The sequence below is a fragment of the Megalobrama amblycephala genome, linkage group LG1 (assembly GCF_018812025.1).
Source record: "Megalobrama amblycephala isolate DHTTF-2021 linkage group LG1, ASM1881202v1, whole genome shotgun sequence".
In the NCBI taxonomy this organism is placed as follows: domain Eukaryota; kingdom Metazoa; phylum Chordata; class Actinopteri; order Cypriniformes; family Xenocyprididae; genus Megalobrama; species Megalobrama amblycephala.
The window spans coordinates 70885540-70906349 of record NC_063044.1 but is presented as its reverse complement, the minus strand read 5'-3'; the positions used below and the strand labels follow the sequence as shown (position 1 = coordinate 70906349).

The 20810-nt window shown below is 38.3% G+C and overlaps 1 pseudogene; it reads right to left on the bottom strand.

The window, feature by feature from the left end:
• Positions 1 to 2505: 2505 nt before the first annotated feature.
• On the bottom strand, positions 2506 to 15757 carry LOC125277270 (annotated as a pseudogene).
• Between the last annotated feature and the right edge of the window lie 5053 nt (positions 15758 to 20810).

The window sequence follows — 20810 nt, the reverse complement described above, 5'->3', positions numbered from 1 at the left end:
ACTTTTAGTGACAGACCAGCAGAGGGCGCTGGGATATTCGCAATGGTCACTGACGTACATCAAAAGGTTAGGGAAACTTTCTGGAAACGTTATCTGATATTTAGGGGCTGTTCTGCAAACCTAAGAAGTTCTATTTCCGTAAAGAAAACTTTTCTTGCTAACCACAAGTAATATTTCAAAGCTTGCAACTGCTTTAGAGCAGAATTTGAATGTTTCGGATTTGATGAAGTTTACATTAAAGGATTAGTTCACTTACAAATTAAAATTTCCTGATAATTTACTCACCCCCATGTGTGCCTTCATCACGCAAATGCATATTACATGGTTGTTATAATATACAATACAGTTTGGTCTCCTTTTTTAAATGTCCTAAAACAATGATATGAAGGATTCTAAAGTGATCGTTCTACACCGGATAGTTTTACAAACTTTCATCAGACAGCTGTGATTGACAGATAATCCGCTGTTTTGGGTGAATGTGACTGAACAGACCTCGGCCCCCCTCCTGCCTCGGCCTTCTTACCGTCCCACCGATAACCGATGATATATGGGGCCGGACAGAGTCTCTCCCGTCCAGGCCTTCATCCTCCCGTCTCGCGGCACCGTCATTTGTCAACTCGACAACAGTCAGCAGTGAGTGTAAGTTGCCGAGTTTGCTTATGTTATAATAAGTAGGTAGTCCACAGTAACTCTACTAAAATTTGCAACCCTCTAAATGATTCTTTTTATATGCATCAGTATGTTTGACTCATTAGACTCAAGTCAGTTGAGACTGCAGCTCTCGCGAGTGGGTGTGGTTTCAGCGCCGACAGCGGACACTGTCCAGCACAAGTGTTTGAGAGCAGAGAGCGCTTCCTATTTTTTCGAGATTATTTCGTTAACTTGCAGATTTTTTTAATCATTCAAATTTGGCTGGGTGGTTAATAATACATTTTTCTGCGATGTGACATACTCAGAACGCATACTTTAAAATGACTTTACAGGGACTTTAAAGATTACCGCAACAAACATATTTTTTCTGTGTTTAAACTTGCATGGATTAATTGTTCACCACAAGACTAGTAATATGCACTAACAAAGTAAATAGGGTTGATTTCGATTTCATCTGTACTTTAAAAATAAATAAATAAATCATATAAGTTTTAACAATAAATGCTCATCTTGGACTAGCTCTCTTCTTCTTCTTCTTCTTCTTCTCTATTTGAATTCCAGCAGTGTAGACACTGCTAAGTGTTTTACTGCCCTCCACAGGTCAAAGTTTTAACTAATTGTTATATACTTGCACTAGAATGACAATTTAGTTCAAACTTTGACCTGTGGAGGGCAGTAATACACTTAGCAGTGTCTACACTTCCGGAATTCAAATAGAGAAGAAATAGAAGAGAGCTAGTTCAAGATGAGCATTTATGGTTAAAACGTATAAAATTTTATTTTATTTTTTATTTTTTAAATGAGCAATTGTTTCTCTAGATAAGACCCTTATTTCTCGTCTGGGATCGCTGTAAACTTTAATTTTGACCTTCAACCGTTTGGGCTCCATTGAAGTCCACTATATGGAGAAATCCTGGAATGTTTCGACTGAAGAAAGAAAGACATAAACATCTTCGATGACATGGGGGTGAGTAAATCATCAGGAAAATTTAATTAGAAAGTGAACTAATCCTTTAATTCTGTGAAGCTGACAATTTCTAGTGTGTAAAGTGCTATAGAAATAAATGTGACTGTCTGACATCAGAATATAGGGTAAATTAAGGGGTGACAGTTTTTGAATTTCCACCTTGTGCAAGGTTTCTTGTCATAAATGAAAAACATCAGCTCAACACATGACACATTTCTGTAATACTGAAGATGTTAACTATACATTTGAGGAGGAAACGATGGTATATTATAATGTAAGGATGTGTGACATACACTTTTCTGTAAACTGAGCAAAAAAAAAACTTTTTGGGTAACATTTGGGTGATTGGGACACAACGTTTGGGTGATTGGGTCAGCACATCTTTCCATTGATTTAGGGTAGTGTAAGCATATTTACGGTATTGCACATGTTAGTGTATACTTTGATATAATTTTATATGCAACATTTCCTTTTCTGTTCATCATCATTAAGAGTCCATGTTTATGTTTGTTCAACTCTATTTCTCAGTTTATAAATCCATCCACAAAAGAAGGCTTGAAGTCCAAAATTTCAGGAGAAATTTATTTTAGGCAATCAATCAAGAGAGCAGATCAAACATACAACAATCAACTATCAAAAAAAAAAAAAAAAAATCCACAACGACACACAGCAGTAAATATGACATTGTCCATCACCTTACCCTCGCCCACATACAATTCATCACTTATTGTTCAATAAATTACTTGATAATAGAATCAGAGAAAATGTGTACCTATTTAACTTACAGGTTGGTACCCTTTATCTCTTGCCCGAGTGCATCAACTCACACTCCTTATAGAGAATATGGCTTGGGTCACCAATAACATTAAGGCTTCTTTACAGACCTCTCAAAAATCTCCTAAAGAGAAGATGGGAGAATCAAAGTAGATGCCTAAATACTTCTGTTGTTGTTCAACTTCTTCCTCATAAAATGAAATTTTTTAATTGTTAAATTGTGCACATTTTCAGTGGTCATAAACCAAATGTTGTTGACTTTACATACAGCTGATACTTATTGTACTGACAGAGGAATGTGACATCAGAAGCCACGCCCATGCACAATATGTCACCTTGTGACTCCCCATCCCCATTCCACCCTGAAAACCCAATTTGTTTTATGTAGTTTTTTTTGTGTGTGTGTGTGTGTGTGTGTGTGTGTGTGTGTGTGTAGGTGGGTGGGTGGGTTTCATTGCAGTCTGTCATTATAAGAGAATGTAAAAAGTAAATGAAAAAGAATTAGGTGTGGGTTAAGTCTTCTCGAAATCACACTAATGAGAATGTGACATATTTGGACATGGGCGTGGCTTCTAACATCACACTTGGAGTTGGATGTCCACCATAGTCACCATAGCTTGCCAATGTCAAAAAGATAAAAAAGGCAGACTAAACTGTTCACAAAAGCTGGGTATGAATTCCAGCATGACAAATTAGTTTTAACAGTGAAAGATTTCTGAGGTGCTTGCTGATACCTGCATTTGTAATTAAAAAACAAAACAAAAAAAACATTGGGAAAGGAAACCAAAAGAACATGAATCAAGTTGTCTTAATTAGTCTAGTTATTAGAAATAGTTATTTCCTCAAGTTATTTTCACATAATTATGCCTGTTAAAATGTATTGTAGCTTCTCTTCAACTTCAACTTCAACTTCAATTTATTTGTATAGCACATTTATACACAACTTCGTTGCCCAAAGTGCTTCACAGTGTAAAATAAAAACACAGTAGACATACAAATTTACAAGTACAGAAATTAAACAAGAACTACTTAAAAAGCCAAGCTAAACAGATAAGTCTTCAGCTGGGACCTAAAGACCTCCACTGATGGAGCTTGTCGAATATAAAGAGGGAGATTGTTCCACAGTTTAGGGCCTGCTACTGAGAAAGCACAATCACCTTTTGACTTCTTTTTGGACTGAGGAGTAACTAACAACAGTTGATTTGACGATCTTAAAGACCTAGCTGAGATGTAGGGCTCTTACTATCCCAGTTCATTCTATTTCTCTAATATATTTTACCTTTCATGTAATAGCACAGTGAATATTTAGAGCTGCTGGTGCAGGGCTCAACACAGAACCTTTTTTCTACTAGCACGGTTGGGCTAGTGGTTCTTTTTTTTTTATGTATCAGTGAAACACAATTTAAGTACAGAATTTGAATAAAGTAATTAAAATGTAAAAAATGCATAGCCTTTGCTTTATAAATTAAATCTGGCTTGATCCTTAAATTTACTCAGCAGGTGATTTTCTCTTAGTCTTTTGTTAGATGAACAGCAGGGTTATTAAGCTGTCACTTTAGGATCTGCAAATAACATATTCATACTTAATCTAATTTTCCTCATTGAATGTCTCCACTATAATGTCTGTTAATTACAGACCAAAAGAGGCAAACTAGCTACATTGGATATTGGTCTATAACTGACCTACATAAAGTGCTTTTTACCATGGAAAGAAAAAGTAAAGATTTGTAAAAGCGGTTAAAGAATCGTCACCTGCAGAGCGCATAATATTTCCCCTGTTAAAACTGTAACTTAAACTTCTGTTCTGTTTCTATTCTATTCCGTTCCATTTCTATTCTTATTCCTGTTCTTATTAAAGGGTTAGTTCACCCAAAAATGAAAATTATGTCATTTATTACTCACCCTCATGCCGTTCCACACCCGTAAAACCTTCGTTAGTCTTTGGAACACAAATTAAGATATTTTAGTTGAAATCCAATGGCTCCGTGAGGCCTGCACAGGGAGCAATGAGACTTCCTCTCTCAAGATCCATAAAGGTACTAAAAACATATTTAAATTGGTTCATGTGAGTACAGTGGTTCAATATTAATATTATAAAGCGTCGAGAATATTTTTGGTGTGCCAAAAAAAAAAAAAATAGCAACTTATTTAGTGATGGCCGACTTCAAAACACTGCTTCAGGAAGATTCGGAGCACAAATGAATTAGAATATCATGAAAAAGTTCATTTTTTTATTGTAAATTATTTTAAAAAATGAAACTTTCATTTATACTAGATTCCCTACATGTAAAGTAAAACATTTCAAAAGTTTTTTTTTTTTTTTTTAATTTGTTGATTAGAGCGTACAGCTAATGAAAGTCCAAAATCCAGTATCTCAAAATATTAGAATATTTACATTTGAGTTTCATTAAGTGACCATCCCTACAGTATAAATTCCAGGTATCTCTTGTTCTTTGAAACCACACTAATGGGGAAGACTGCTGACTTGGCAATGGTCCAGGAGACAATCATTGACACCCTCCACAAAGAGAGTAAGTCACAGATGGTCATTACTGAATGTGGTGGCTGTTTACAGAGTGATGTATCAAAGCATATTAAATATTAAAAAGTTGACTAGAAGGAAGAAATTAGGTAGGCAAAGGTGCACAAGCAACAGGGATGACCACAAGCTTGAGAATACTGTCAAGTAAAGCCGATTCAGACACTTGGGAGAGCTTCACAATGACTCAAATGAAGCCGGAGTCAGCGCATAAAGAGTCACCACACTCAGACATCTTCAGGAAAAGGACTACCAAGCCACTTCTGAAACAGAAACAACGTCAGAAGCATCTTACCTGGGCTAAGCAGAAAAAGAACTGGACAGTGAACAGTGGTCGAAAGTCCTTTTTTCAGATAAAAGTAAATTTTGCATTTCATGTTGAAATCATGGTCCCAGAGTCTGAAGGAAGACTGGAGAGGCACAGAATCCAAGCTGCTTGAAGTCTAGTGGGAAGTTTCTGAAGTTAGTAATGATTTGGGGGGCCGTGACATCTGCTAGTGTTGGTCCATTGTGTTTAATCAAGTGCAAAGTCAATGCAGCCATCTTCCAGGAGATTTTGGAGCACTTTATGCTTTCATCTGCTGACAAGCTTTATGGAGATGCTGATTTCCTTTTCCAGCAGGACTTTAGCACCTGCCCACAGTGCAAAAACCACTTCCAAGTGGTTTGCTGACCATGATATTACTGTGTTTTATTGGCCAGCCAACATGCCTGACCCCTGAATCTATGGGATATTTTCAAGAGAAAGATGAGAAACAGTCGATCCAACAATATACAGATGATCTGAAGGCTCAATAGTGCCTCAGCAGTGCCACAGGCTGATCACTTCCATGCCACACTTCACTGATGATGTCATTTGTAATCTAATCATCAAAATTAAAAAAAAAAAAAAAAACTTTTGAAATGTTTTACTTTACATGTAGGGAATCTAGAATATATGAACGTTTCATTTTTAAAAATAATTTACAATAAAAAAAATGAACTTTTACACAATATTCTAATTATATGACCAGCACCTGTATTTGATTCATCATAACCAAATGTGCTGAATGAACCATCTTCGTGCCTGTAGTTCAATTGTCCTTGGTATCCTGTTCAGGTCAAAAGCCACATGTAAATTGGTCAGGAAGGGATCGTCTGAGGCACTCCAATAGGAAAAGCAGAACTAAACCTCCTTGGAATTTAGTCTTCTACATATTTAACCCTCGGGGGTTTTTGGGGCCCTGGAGAAGTTTTGACATGCCCTGACATTTGTGCTTTTTTCAGTTGTTCATAAGCATATTAATGGAAAAAGTGTCATTACACTGTATTCAGCACAAACTAGGCTACAATAATATGTGAGAAACATGTATGTACATGTTTGTATTTTTGAAGGAATAACGTTTATGCGTGGTTATTGAAAAAACAAAAAACTTAAGTCACTGAAATAAGGACAAAAAAATAATATTGTGTTCACAAGACTTCTGGGTATTGGAGATTGTAGACTAGAGTTTTTGCTTCAGAATGATGTAAAAATTATGCTGCCTACTCGTTCATGTAAAACAATAGAGAGATTTAAATTTTGTAAGACACTTTTTGTCAAGAAACAGTATGCGTGGAGGCATGAATCATCATGAATAATGGGTGATTCTCACCTGAGAAGACAAAAGAATCACATAATAATGACCTGAAATGACTTGCATAATAATGAGGCCTTTCAGTCAGGTAGGCTGTGAAAAACCCACTGTGACCAAGCTCATCATATGGTGTATATCAAACATACAGAAAAAACAGCAATACTGTGAAATATTATTACAATTTAAAGGTCCTCTAAGCGATGTCATGCGTTTTTAGGCCAAAACATTTTTTGTCACATACAGCAAACATCAACTCACTATCCGCTAACTGCCTGTCCCCTGAACACACTGTAAAAAACGTGGTCTCTATAGTCGCCACAAGCTCCAAAAACGGCAACAAAAACAAACTGGTGCAGCCTGGACCACGAAACATAATAAACATGCTCCAGCCAATAACCGACAAGAATGATTTTAAATGCACGTTCATGACTGTTTCAGGAAGCACGGATGGGAGGGGAGGAGGAGGCGGAGGCAGGGTCTAGCTAGCCTCTGTTTTGTTTGACAACACTAAGAACGTCAACAGGAAGTTACTCCACCCAGGATTGCTCAGAGAACCTTTAAAATAATGGTATTCTATTATATTCTTTAAAATATAATGTATTTCTTTGATGTCTGCATGTATTGACTGAATTTGCGTCTGAATAGCGCTCACTCCGTGGGCGTGGCCGCATTAGCAGATAATGAGCTGAATCACGGACTTCTGACATGGCTCTCTTTTCATGCAGATTACATAAACAGAGAATATTTGTTTTCGATTTGACTTACACGATTTAAAACCTGACATTTCAATGTTTTTTTAGACATAAGTCTCATTTTTGTGTCATTAGTATTCACTAAGTTACAGTTCATTTTCTGAGAACTATCAGTTTGGACTTAATTCAGAGGGAGACGAGAGATCATGCTTCAGGTTAGTTTTCTTTATTTTACAAAAAGCACAACATTTTGTTTTTACTCTGAGTGTACACAAATAAAAGAAGATATTCAACAGATTCAAATGGTGTATAACTCTTAATTGTATGTGCAACATTGACAGAGTATTTTGAGTCTCTTTCACACTGGTAAGAAAAAAAACGCAGTGGTATCGCCGGCGATACCTCAGACCTCAGAGTGTTAAAGTGGATTTGGTTATCCATACCACTCTGAAGGTAGCCTATGGCGGTCTCTTGGATGGCTGCGGTGAGTTGCCCCGTTGCTTCCAGGTACAGCAAGATGTAAATATTGGGAGCAAGAACAATCAAATTCTGTTCTCCACAGCCATAAGGCATCTGTAATAACTTATCCGGATTCTTCAGCGCACAACCCATTATGTCCCCTATGAGAGGTCAAGCATAAAACTCACATCAAAAAGAGTTCCATCAAACATCACATGTCAGTTTCTTCTCAATGAAGTGTTTTACCAAGGACTGAAACAGAGCATCTGGCTGATCCCTGAACCACATTTGTTGGAAATGTCAGAGTCACATCTTCAGAAAGAACGTTTCCTGCCGATTGAACAGAATCAGCATTGAGCACTAGGTAGGGGTGGGAATCGGAGGGTATCCACGATACGACGCGATCACGATAAACGGCTCACGATAATGATAATATCGCGAGTCAGCGATTCTGCAATAATCGATATATATCGCTAGACAATCCTATAATGATACATCACGATATTGGTCTTAATATGAAAACAAAATGCAAGTGAAAAGGTTAAGTGCAAGTTAATGGATAAATCCAATCTTCAGCTCCTGCGATATATGTAGATTTAATAGAGTTCACGTCACGAAAGCAAGAAATATGAGGTGCATTTTATTGACCATCAGTTCATTTCAAGAACGCAATAGGAGAGAGCAGCAACCGCACTGGTAAGGTCTCATTACTTTTAATGAAGATAATTGTGTGTTATGCGTCTTACTTTCACTTTCATTTGCGGCAGTTTGCGCGTCAGCTTGCTGAAGAGATCTGTGGCGATGCGTGATGCAGTAGCGCTGTCATATCTGACTCTCACATGTTTCAGTTTTAGTATTTTTGGGAGAAGTAAAATTTACATATGTAGTTTCAACAACCAGATGCATTTAGACTGATGCATAGACAGTTTTGACTGGAATGCGTCTCAGACAATCCCCTGAAGTGGTTTGAGCGATCGGATTTAAATCCGTCTCAAATGCGTTTCGGAGGGCATTTTGACCTGGTCTTTTCACGATCGGATAGCTATCCGATCAGAGAAAATGCATGAAGTGACCAGGTGCAAACAGACCCTTAGACGTTCTTCACAGAGCGCTTACACAGATATACACAGGCGTTCGAAAGCAGGCGTCTATCAGTGGATCCCTAATATATGCTTTCAAATGCTCCCATGTAGCCTATATCTAAGCGCTCGATGAAGAATGTCAAAGATGTCTAATTTGTCACATCAATGGTATAAAAGTGTGTCAAGACTTTGAACTTAAACGTGGTTGGGGCATCTATTTTACTCACACTGTTGTCCGCCATCCTGTTAATAACCTCTTTTTCTTAGGCTAGTTAACTTATGTTCATGTTTCCCTCATTCATGTGTTGAGCGCCGCCTTGAAGTAGTGACGCTTTGAGCAAAGAAATCTATTTATAGCGCTTTATTTTTTTAAATTAAAATATCGATATTTGGCACAGCGATACGATTCTCGTATCGCACAGAGAAGGACTACGATATATCGCCATATCGATATTTTGTCCCACCCCTAGCACTAGGCTAATGTTTGGCTGTACAGGGAGTTTGGGAATCACTGATTGCAAACAAACCCTTTGGACACAGTAACCAACTCTGGGCGTTTGTCCTCTCAACTCCTTCAGGCTAAAAAGCAGTAAAACACCACATCAGTTACAGCATGAGCTCCATGATCAAACTCCAGGAGGCTGGTTAACACTCACCAGGACAAGTAGACTTCGAGTGACTACATCAACGCGTCCTCTTGTTGGCACGGTCACGGCTTCAGTGCCACAGAGTCTGGGGCGGTTCAGCTGAAGCATTGACAGTCACATTGACAGGTCCTGCAGTGACAGACAGGAAGTGAGCAAAACCTAACACTTCAATCCAAACCTGACCAAGAACAGAAGCTGTGAGAACCCATTTGAAGGTCTTTCTCCCATTAGCACAGAGACAGGATGAATACGGCTCATTAGATGCTCCAAGACTGAAGGCCATGGATGGAGCTGGAGTTACTTTAACCTGCCAATGAAACAGAGCAGAGACATGACCTTCTCTACAGATCCATTATATAAATTAGGGATGCACAAAATATTGGACATTGACAGATAAATGGCCATTTAAGGTCAAATCGATCCAATATATTTCAAGCCGATAGATAGCATATAAGGCCCATTTCCTTCAGCTGAGACACTTCAGATGTGCACCATTCGCCATAGTGTTGAATTGCTTGATGGCTAAGTGCAGCAAAAATTGTCATATCGGCTACATGAGAACGAAAACACGACTGTAAAAGAATGTTGCGAATTTTGTCCTTCCGTTTCAGCATGTTGCTGTGGAAAGATAGTGTCCAAGGAGTTACACATGACCAAAACAAGTTCGCTTGTGCATTTGCAGCTATGTGCCATTGTAAGTTGTAATACTTTATTTTGTGATTAATATTAAAATAGGAAAATAGGATTAAAATAGGAAACGATTATGATTAAAATAGGAAACATTTGGTTGAGTTAGTTAATGATGCAGTAAAGCATTGTACCATGATCATCTTTAGCTTTAGCGTGTGGCGCTTAATCAGCAATGCACACTCGCAGATGTATAAATCAGCCTTTATTGTCGAGGCCATTTCATCATCCATGGAACATATTTTGTTTCCTTATATTTACCCGAGTAATGTTGTCCAATGACTTGTTTGCATTATTTAGGCTTTTGTTGTTGGGCAATATATTTTTGGTATCACTTTACAACAAGATCCAATTTGTTAAATGCATTAACATGAATAGCAAAAACCTTTGTGAATGTTAATAAAGATATGTTACTGTACAGTGCATTAACTAGTGTTAACATACACAACTCTGGATCTTAAATATCTTAGAATTGAGAACACTAATAAATCCTGTAGAAGTATTGTTCATTTGTTCATGTTAACTAATGGTAACCAAATGAAACTTTATTGTAAAAGTTTTTTTATTTATTTTTATTTATTTATTTATTTTTTAAAGTGGAGAAAGTTGGCCATAGGAGTGTAAAGATTAAATTAAAGGTTAAGGAATCTTACACTGGCTCAAACTAGGCTACTGTATGTGTTGGATTTATTTTGAAGTGTTTGGGACATGGCTTTTAACAGTGAGCCTTTTGTTTTTGTAGTCAGGTTTTCAAAGTATATCAATTTAGATTGAATCGACCAATATATCGGTTATTGGCTTTAAAATGTAAAGAATTGTTTCAGCCAAAATACTCATATTGGTGCACCCCTAATATAAAAGGAAAATAAACCATGACAGACCATGATGCACTTGGACAGATAGCTGAAGACCGTGGCTTTAAGCTCAAAAGACTCCCCACGGACGATGGAGTACGGCAGGGAGAGCTCCAGAAAAAAGGGCTGGAAGACCATCAGCAAAGCAGGAGGAGCCAGACCGAGACCTTTGGAGGACAGACCGAATGCCTCCGTCTCTCATGTGGTGATGGTGTCAGGAACCGTGAGGGGAACTTGTGTGAATCCAGTAGTTCTGAAGGACAGGAGAGAGAAATAAGGGGAAAATGAGAAGTAGAAACCGAGGGGTAAGTGGCTTTTGATGCAAGAACACAAAAGATGCTTCACTAACCCCACTTGAACAAGCTGCCAGATCCACGTTTCTGGAAAGTATGCCCTGACAGTCTGAAGCTACAAAAGGATGGTCCCTCTTTGATGCATAAGACTTAAACACCCAAAACCACACATTTTGCCAATCCACAAAGAAAATCAGAATGACCTCCCATAACTCAAGGAACGTTTACTTAGTCATGCAGAATTTGTTTTCACTGAAAGTATCTGCTTAGACCTACCTACGGGGAGGCCGGGATACCGCTGACACAGAGGGGCTCATACAGGAAGATTTGTTGCAACCTTCATTCCCACGCTCTGTCAGAGTAAATAAAAAAAAGAGACAGATTTAAAGTCAGTAACTTCGTATTATTCAGTGACTACATGGTCATGAATTTTTTCTACCTTGAAGATTGTGTAGGCTTGTGTATTTGTAAGAACAGTGTAAGCACGATTTGCAGGAAGAGGTTGAGGGGGTCGTACACCAAAACACAATCCATCTTCAACACTGTATGGGTAACCTGATAGGGATCTCACTGGGAGCAAGTCAAACACCTGGGACCATGAAACAATAGTGTTGGTATGTCACATTTCTGGAAACTTATTGAACTAAATGCACTAATTGTTGGTATGTTACAGTCACAAGTTTCAAAGTGTCAAATGTACACTTAACATGCTATTTTGATGTAGCTGTTATGATTATAGCAAAGTTTCCCATTGGTCCATAAGCATTACTCAAATTCTAAAGCTGAAGTAGATTGTCAATCAAGTCCAAAAAGAATTTAAAATTAACTGCAAATTGATACCATTTTAGCACTCAGACATCTTCCTGGCTCCAATATCCAGACACTCTGATCTACAGCACTGAGGCCACACAGAGATCCTGCTTGAGCAGAGACCGTCAAAACGTTTCTCTCAGCAGGAACAGCTGTAGCTGGAGAGAACTGCAGAGACACCTGGAACAAGGACCAACACATGCTGTAGGACACATCACCATTCCCCACTTGAAGCCAAAAGAGTGTGCACGTCATACATTGTTTTGGAAACATGCTTCAGTGTCAAAAGATGCACTACCAACAACTACATTCTCACTGGGCAAAACACAGTAGACCAGAATCTGCACCGCTGGAGCCATGTCAACACTGACAGACAGCTGGAACGACACTGAGCCGCTCGTGACTTTATTAGAAGACCTTGCTGTGACTGTCTGAAATGCATGGAGGATGATCACTCCTCTGGACAAGACCTGACAGAAGACAAGTCAAATGGGTGCATAAAGGTGCAAACAGACCAGCAGTCACTAAAAGTAACTACAAAAACTGATGTCCACTCACCATATAGACAATGTCAGCACTGTAGTCACCAGACTCTCCAACAAAAGAATATTTCACGGTCACTGGAAAAGTAGCACCACATTTCAGTGGCTGCTCAAGCATCACTATAGTCAGTTCACTAAGTGATGGGTTGTTGAAAGAATCGGGTTGGAGAAGCTGAACAACCCTTGTATCTGTAGTGAAGTATGGCAATTTGTAACTAAACCACCTCTGGAGTCACACTTGCCTGGGAAACAAATTAATGCAATGGGTTTCTTGCAAGAGACAGTGAGAGAAGTATCTTGTCACAAACTAAAGCGCAAATAGTACCACCAGATTCAGAGCAGCTTTAGGAACATTAGCAGTGTTGAGGGAGAATGTGGCCAGTCCGTTCTGGTTTTTGTGGTCAGATTTAGCAGCAGTTTGTTGCGGTTACCATCCAGGAGATACACAACTTTGTTCGCAACTGGAGTCCTATCGACACTATTATCTGTTGGGAAAGATCACGGTTAGGGAGTCAATGAGAAGGCTTCTGAGACAAGGGATGAACTTTTACTTACCTTTCCATTAATCGTTGACCCAGGTTCAAAATAACCCGGGAGGTCCACAAATGTGACCTTGCCGACTTCAAATGTAATGTACACGATTGCAGATTTTGACATTACTACATCTGGGATAAAAAAACAAATGCACCAAAACAACTTCCTCCAAACACATGCTGTTGATTCTGATTAGCCAATAGCTCACGGGTTCCCTCCTCAGTGACGTTCACAGTAACAACAAACAAATCTTGAAGACTATTCTCAAATTTGGTGTTGAAAAACACTGATGTATCGACAGTAAGGGAGGCACATCCCGTGGCATTCATCTGGTAGCAGAACACAAAGAGTCACATTTAAGTCAAGCACAAGCAGAAGAAAAAAAAAATGTCAGCTGTAAGGCAGCAGTCACAGACCGTTGAGGTTTTACGCAGGCACTGGTGGGTCATGGCTGGTGGGAATGAACCACGGCACACTTCCACCAGTGCTTGACCAGGTACAGGTTGGCCAAGTGTATCTGGAAAACATCACAAGATCAAGAATAGACTACACAGAAGACAAGAAAATAAAAGCCTCACTCACTTGGCACAAGCCTCAACTTTCAGTCCCACATCTGCAACGCTGTATGTCTGTGATGTGTTTACGGTAACGTCAAACTTGGGCAAAACTAAACCAGAAAGGAAATGCTTTAGATTAAGACCCCAGATCTGTTGTACTGTTGCACAGAGTTCAACTTATCATATTTTTTCACCTCAAAAACATGGGAGACCTCTCGGTCACCAATAAAAGCTCTCAATGTGTACATCCCTATCTGAGCCTCTGGGTTCAACTCGTGAGAAAGCTGCAATATCCACCCCGTTGAGGAAACGTTTGTTCACTGACCAATCCGGTTATTTTTATTGTCCTATTAAAACAATTAACAGTTCAGAGAAATACTGCAAACAAAAAGCAAAAGTACAAAAAGCTGCTTTGACTCTATTCAAAAGACTTGCATTAGAGCAAATTCTCACCTCCACCACCACTAGATTGTACTGCAAGACACAAAAACAGGAATTTTAGGCATATAAAAGCACAGACTTTGCACAAAAATAACCTGCATTAAAGTTAGTTTGCTCATGGCCAGACCTTACCTTCAAACTTGGCGTAATCAAGCTACGTCTTTGTTTTGAATAGGCCTCTAGCGACCTCTAGCAGCAGAAAATCCTACATAGTGCACTTTTAACAGTGAGTTGGAGCCTCATAACTAAAAAAAAATATGTATTGCTGCAGACCCAACATTTCACATTTGAATTCTAAGGGTCAGTAGTGAAGACAAACAGGTTATATTTTAAACAGGGAATGGTTCAATTGTCCCAAAATTTCAGAACAAAAAAATGTAGATATAAAATAAATTGTATAATACATGTTATAGTCATGACAGAACAGTAATGATGAGAATACTAGAAAAACAAAAGGAAAGTGTTGTATAATAAAGTGCATCAAAATAAAATGTATCAACAAACATAGCCTACATGACAGATTATAGTGTAAACTTATTGTAAAGTTGTAACTGGCCCTTTGAAACATTGTGCCTCAGAGAGAATATTAACAGGAACTTTGGAAATATGAACATGTACAACATATCTTAAAAATATAAAATAAATAAAGCCTGCTGTGACCTCAATTATGTTGTTGAAGCTTAACCCTCCTAATAGTAAGTTACCATTACTATAAGTGTACTAGACTATATCCATTACCCTTATGTTGTTCTCTAACACTTTGTTCATTTCATGGCGAAACTATGGGTAGTTATCATAATTCACAGGCAGCTCCAGGTAACAGCCACAAGTGTGTGCAATGGGTCGTCTCTGAAAGCCTTCCAACTGTGTGAAGCTAACGGTGATGTTCTTTCCCAGGAAAAAATCTGACCCGGTGCAAAACCGAAGGAAGAGGGACAGGTGTTGTTTATCTGCTTCTCTGAGAAATGTACTTAGATACCTGCCAGTGAGTTTTTGTTGTACATTCATCGTAGCAGGGTAGGGTATTGATTTCATGACCTTTCTTGATGTCGGTTGTAGTTCATCATAGGCAGCTGCGATTCTAGGATCATTCTGTCTGATTCTGTAACATATTTGAGAAAGCTGTCCACAAGACTTGTTGAAACACATCCATGGGCTGCCTGTTCCAGCATTACATGTGCTATTTTTATAGGCAGGTACTGCTCTTTTTGCCAACCAAATGCAATGATTCGTCCAATGCTTTCCCACTGTTGCTGACCAAAGTCATGTCGTAGATAAGGAACCTTAAAACTATTTCCCAAAGTACATTGCTCATAAAAGTCATTCCAAAACTCTGTAAAGCACATCCCTCAAAACTCCCCCTTCATCAACAGCATTTTCCAGCCGTCCATCGGGAAGAATGACTTTCATAGATATGAACAACAAGAATTTTCTTTACCCTTTCACTCTGAACAAAGGGCTCCAGTGAGTTATCAATTGGAGAAGATACAGAATATGGTTCCTCTAAAAAAGGTAAGGTGTCATCAAGCTCAGTGTCTTCCAGCCCAGAGATGAGTCCTGTGGAGATTGTTACAGCTCCAAAATCCTCCAAATTGTCCACCTCAGGTTGCATTACCCACATGGAAAAAACCTATATAAACATATATGTTTCAATATAGGTTTGATATAGGTTTTTAATATATATGTACATATATGTACATATAATATAGGAAAACTGCCAATTTTATATATGTCACATATATGTAAAACCTATATCAAAACCTATATTGAAACATATATGTTTATATAGGTTTTTTCCATGTGGGACCAATTTCACGTGTTCGTGTAGCGGTGTGTTTTCTGCGTTGTGTCGTAATCAAAGACAGACTGCGAAAAATCTTGCCATCAGGTCCTCACTTTATTCTGTATAACACAAATGGCAATATATGAGGACTTGTGCAGCATACAAACAGCATGCGGCAGCAACGCACAACGCTGAGAAAGAGAGATATTAAAAGTAACTTAAGTAAAGAAAAATAATCAACGAAACATCTGAATGTACATCACAGAGGGGTTTTGGATTACAATCATACAAATATATCATGTGAATTCAGCTGTTACATGAAACATGGCCTTAATTGAATCACCGCAAAAACTTTGTGCGACCTACCGCTGTGATGTCTCATGCAGACTGGGAAGCAGCAAAGTGCGTCAACACCCCAAGTCAGCATGGCGGCAGGAAACCCCAAATATGGTCATGGCAAGTGGAATCACAAAATAATTGTCTAAATACATAACTGCTACATTCGCACATACATAAGTTCTTGCATAATTTTTTTCGTTAATTCTTAGTTTTTGCCTTGATAATAGAAAATATGAGCTAGGCATCATGTATGACAGTCAAAAATGAGATATGAGCTACAAAATGACCAGATCCTGCCATTAGCTATATAGAAGACATATCTTGTATGTATAGGGCATATATATGGATATAAAGAAGCAATACAGGAGACCTATATTTCCTGTATATGCACATATATGCACCTCAATTTTGCCTATATGTGGCATATATACACATACAGGGAGTGCAGTTAACGTGTCATTTCTTTTCCACCTGTTTTTGTCTGACCCCGCTGACCCAATGAGCATTTTGCTGTCCCTTGGTCATGCTTTAACTTTGCAATTTCTAGTATTGCATTAGTATTGCGTCCTTCTCATGAGTATTTAATAATTTTTGACTTTTCAGTCTGAGTTAAATCTCTTTTTTGGCTCATTTTGCCTGTAAAAGAAAACTTGCCTAATAATTCTGCACACCTGAATATAAGGCATTTTTCATTTCCAGCCTTCATGAACAATTATATATCACTTATAAATGATCAAAAACAATATTAATAGTAGTTATTAAGATTGATGTGGATTGGAATTGGTAAAATGTGCTTGGGAAAAAAATATGATCAGAAAATCAACTTGCCTAATAATTCTGCACTCCCTGTATATGCAGTATATATGCAGTATATATGCGCATATATGCAGCATATATATTATCATATATGTGCATATATGCAGCATATATGTACATATACACTGCATATAGGTTTCATATATGCGCATATATCCACATATAGGTTCTTTCCATGTGGGTAATCTCAATCACACTTGATGCGTCAGTCATGATAGTTATGGAGTTTGACAATAAAACATCATCACTGCCTGTTGCAATTAAAGTGCTACTCCCTACATAAATTAGGTCTGGCTCTACATTCTCAGTCAACAGAGGGGATTGGCTGGTACGTGTGGGAGACCTGGAATCTTGCATGTTTTACCCTCCCTTTACAATTGTTTCGGTGTTGAAGTTGAACTGTGTGACTGACTGTGTGTCACTAGCGATGACTTTCTTCTCGATTGTCAAGTAAAAACGCAATACTGGTAATTTGGTCAGCTCATAAAGTTCTCTAACTGTAACCTGTCATCTATTGTTTGCTCTTGAAAGTCTGTTACATCGACCACAATATCTGTGAAGCTTCCCATGGAGCATTTCTCATCAGGAAAAAACAACTCGACAGCCTTTTCAAGTACGTCCTTTTTCTACAGTCCTTTGACATGCTAATTTTCCGTGTACCCCCACCTTTTTTTTTTTTGGACCTGAGTAAACTTCCCTTCTCGAAAAGGCATCCATCCTATCTCAATTTTTTGAACACTTTTTGAGACTTTTTTATAATTGATTTTTATAATTGATAACATTTTTATAATTGATCTTACAGAGTTATTGAACGGAACTGATCTGACTTCGACCATCTGACTATACGACCATTATTTTCTAGTTTCTTACTGTAAAACTGCTTTGAAACAATCCCCCAGTTTCACAGATAAGGCTTAGCTAGTCCCAGACTAAAATGCATGTTTGAGTAATGTAAGGTATAAGGAATAATGTACAGTCAGCTGGTTGTTATAAACCTATGGGGTTTATAGAGTGTAGTGAGTTATAGAGGCAGTTTGTTTTTTGACCCAGAAACATATATAGGATTCAGTACTCGGCATATCTAGAAAGAACCCAGACAGAGCAGTTTAAGCACTTCTACTAGAGAAATTTTAACAGAACATATTGTTTCAAGAAAATGGGCTTCCGTACCTAATGTTCCGAACAAAATGTTTTGAGAATCTTTATTGGAGTATAAATAAAGACATTATTTGCATCTATTTACACCTACATGTTAGTGCACGTCCTCAAACTTGCTCACTCAAATTATCAACAGCAGCGGCTTAATGGAAAGCGACACCACACAGTATAACCTCTCTACTGACAATGTCCTTCCTGAACCCATTCTTCTACCATCCATTGTCATTGCTCCTGTAACTTGGGATATTATGGAGGAAATTTCAGAAAGAACAATCTGAACCAGCACCACGACCTAGGGGGACAGCCTCGGAGAGCGTCAGGAGACGCTCCTAGAGGAGGAGGTTCTGTAATGCCACACCAGCAGAGGGAGCCATCTCCTGAATACTGACTGACTGCTCCCTCTAACGCTTCTACATTGACTTCCTGTTTGGTGACTATTTAGCCAGAGAAGCTGCATCCATGCTTTGAAATATTGCCAGTTACACTGTCTTAAGCTGAGGACACACTTAACGATTTTAAGGCTGATTATGAATGTAAATTGATACTTGTGACTGATCGCGCTCAAACGAATCCAGTCAGAGCTAGTTGCGTTCAAATCCCGTGTGTAAGTATTTAAATCTGCTTCAGTCGCAGGAAACAATCGCTGTGTGTTGAGCACAGTCTTAGAATGATTTAGCTAGTCATTAAATGTGTGCCCGGCTTTACGGAGCGTTTTCTTGATTGCCAACCATGTGTATGATTCTGCTTGTTTATTTTTGTCTGGATTATCCCTTTCTGATTTGGTTGTCTGATGTGTTTGGACCTATACTGCTTGCCTCCCACTCTGCCTCTGGATTACCTCTTGTGTATGTTCACGGATTGGACTGGTATTAACCCATTGCCTGCAAATGGATTCTACTTTGGACTCTGCATCCTCTTTACACATGCCATTTGGACAAAAAAAAAAAAAACTTTAATTTTGGCAAACATCATTTGCAGGTCAAAAAGACCTCAAAGACCATATGAGGCAAAAAAAAAAGTTGGTTTAGTGTCCAGGACTGAGCAGAGTGGTCTAATGCAAACCAGTGTTTAACAAGCATGTTCATTAACATTCAGTACTACAACTTTTATGTAGACTTGATCTCAGGAAACACTATGTAGATTTATATTAATATATAGGTATCTAGTTAATATATTGTTTAACCCACAAGTTAAAAAAAACCCTATCAAATTATAGCACCATGGTTGGAAAAAGTTTAAAGGAGCTCCATGTAGGAATGACACCCAGTGGTCAAAATAGGAACTGCAGTCCAAATTCAAAATATTGTTTGCCCCACCCCCTAGTTCAAAGACACAGGTGGCCAGCTTGAGGACACACATCAAGAGGGAACGCAATTAACAATGAAAGCTGAGGAGACTTACATACTGTACACTGAGGAGTTGATTTGTTTTAATATGCTGTCCTTCATAGAGATTTTTAGATGATGCAGAGCCAGTTTGTTTGCTGGTTTCCATGGCTGCAATACACAGTGTTTTCTGCCTGGCAACTGGCAACCTGTGATGTCGAAATACTATTGAATAAACTGGCAGCACATGGTTTCGCACAGACCAAAACAAAGACAGACATTCCAACATGGAACGCACATTTCAAAGTAGAATATCTGGCTGTAGCATTGTTTTGAGAAGTGAGTGAACTTAACATGTTTTTGATAAGTACATTCCAGGATTATTCTCTTAAGTGTGGACTTCAAAGGCCTCCAGCTGTTTGAAGGTCAAAATAGTTTGTGCAGCTTCAAAGGGCTTTAAACAGTACCAGATGAGGAATAAGGGTCTTATCTAGAGAAACAAATCCATTTTTTTTTTTTAAGAAAACAAAGTATGCTTTTTAAACAAATTTCCTTGCACATGCTTCCGCTTTCTTAAACACTTATGCTGCATGTACGCCTTCCCTATTCTACTTACAGAATGAACGTGGTGCCAGTTTTGTTTTCATGCAAGTAGAATAGGGAAGGCGTAGGACATACAGCATAAGCTTTTTGAAGAATATGGAAAGCGGAAGCACGTGCAAGGCAATTGTTTATAAAGCATACAGTTGCTTTTTTTTTTTTTTTTTTTTTTTTAAACTGACCGACCGTTTCACTAGATAAGACCCTTATTCCTCATCTGGCATCATTTAAAGCTGCACTGAAACCAATTTTGACCTTCAACCATTTGGAAGCCATTGAAGTCCACTATAAAAGGAGAATAATCCTGGAATGTTTAAAAACCTTAATTTCTTTTCAACTGAAGACAGACATGAACATCTTGGATGATATGGGGGTGAGCAAGTTATCAGGAAAGTCATTTAAGTGGACTAATCCTCTAAATGCAGGTGAATTTTATATAAGTTAAATTGGCTTAATGTGCAAATGTTTTAATATACTAATGAAAGTTGAAGGCTCCCACAACTTTGTCCATTTCAAGTTAAGTTAACTTTCCCCCTAAAGTCAGTTGCACAGGAAATAGTAAAGTACGCTTTTTTGGAAGTGTATAGTTACTGGTGTTAAAGACCTGCAACACTTGTCAGACATTTCAACAAGAGGCAAACTAC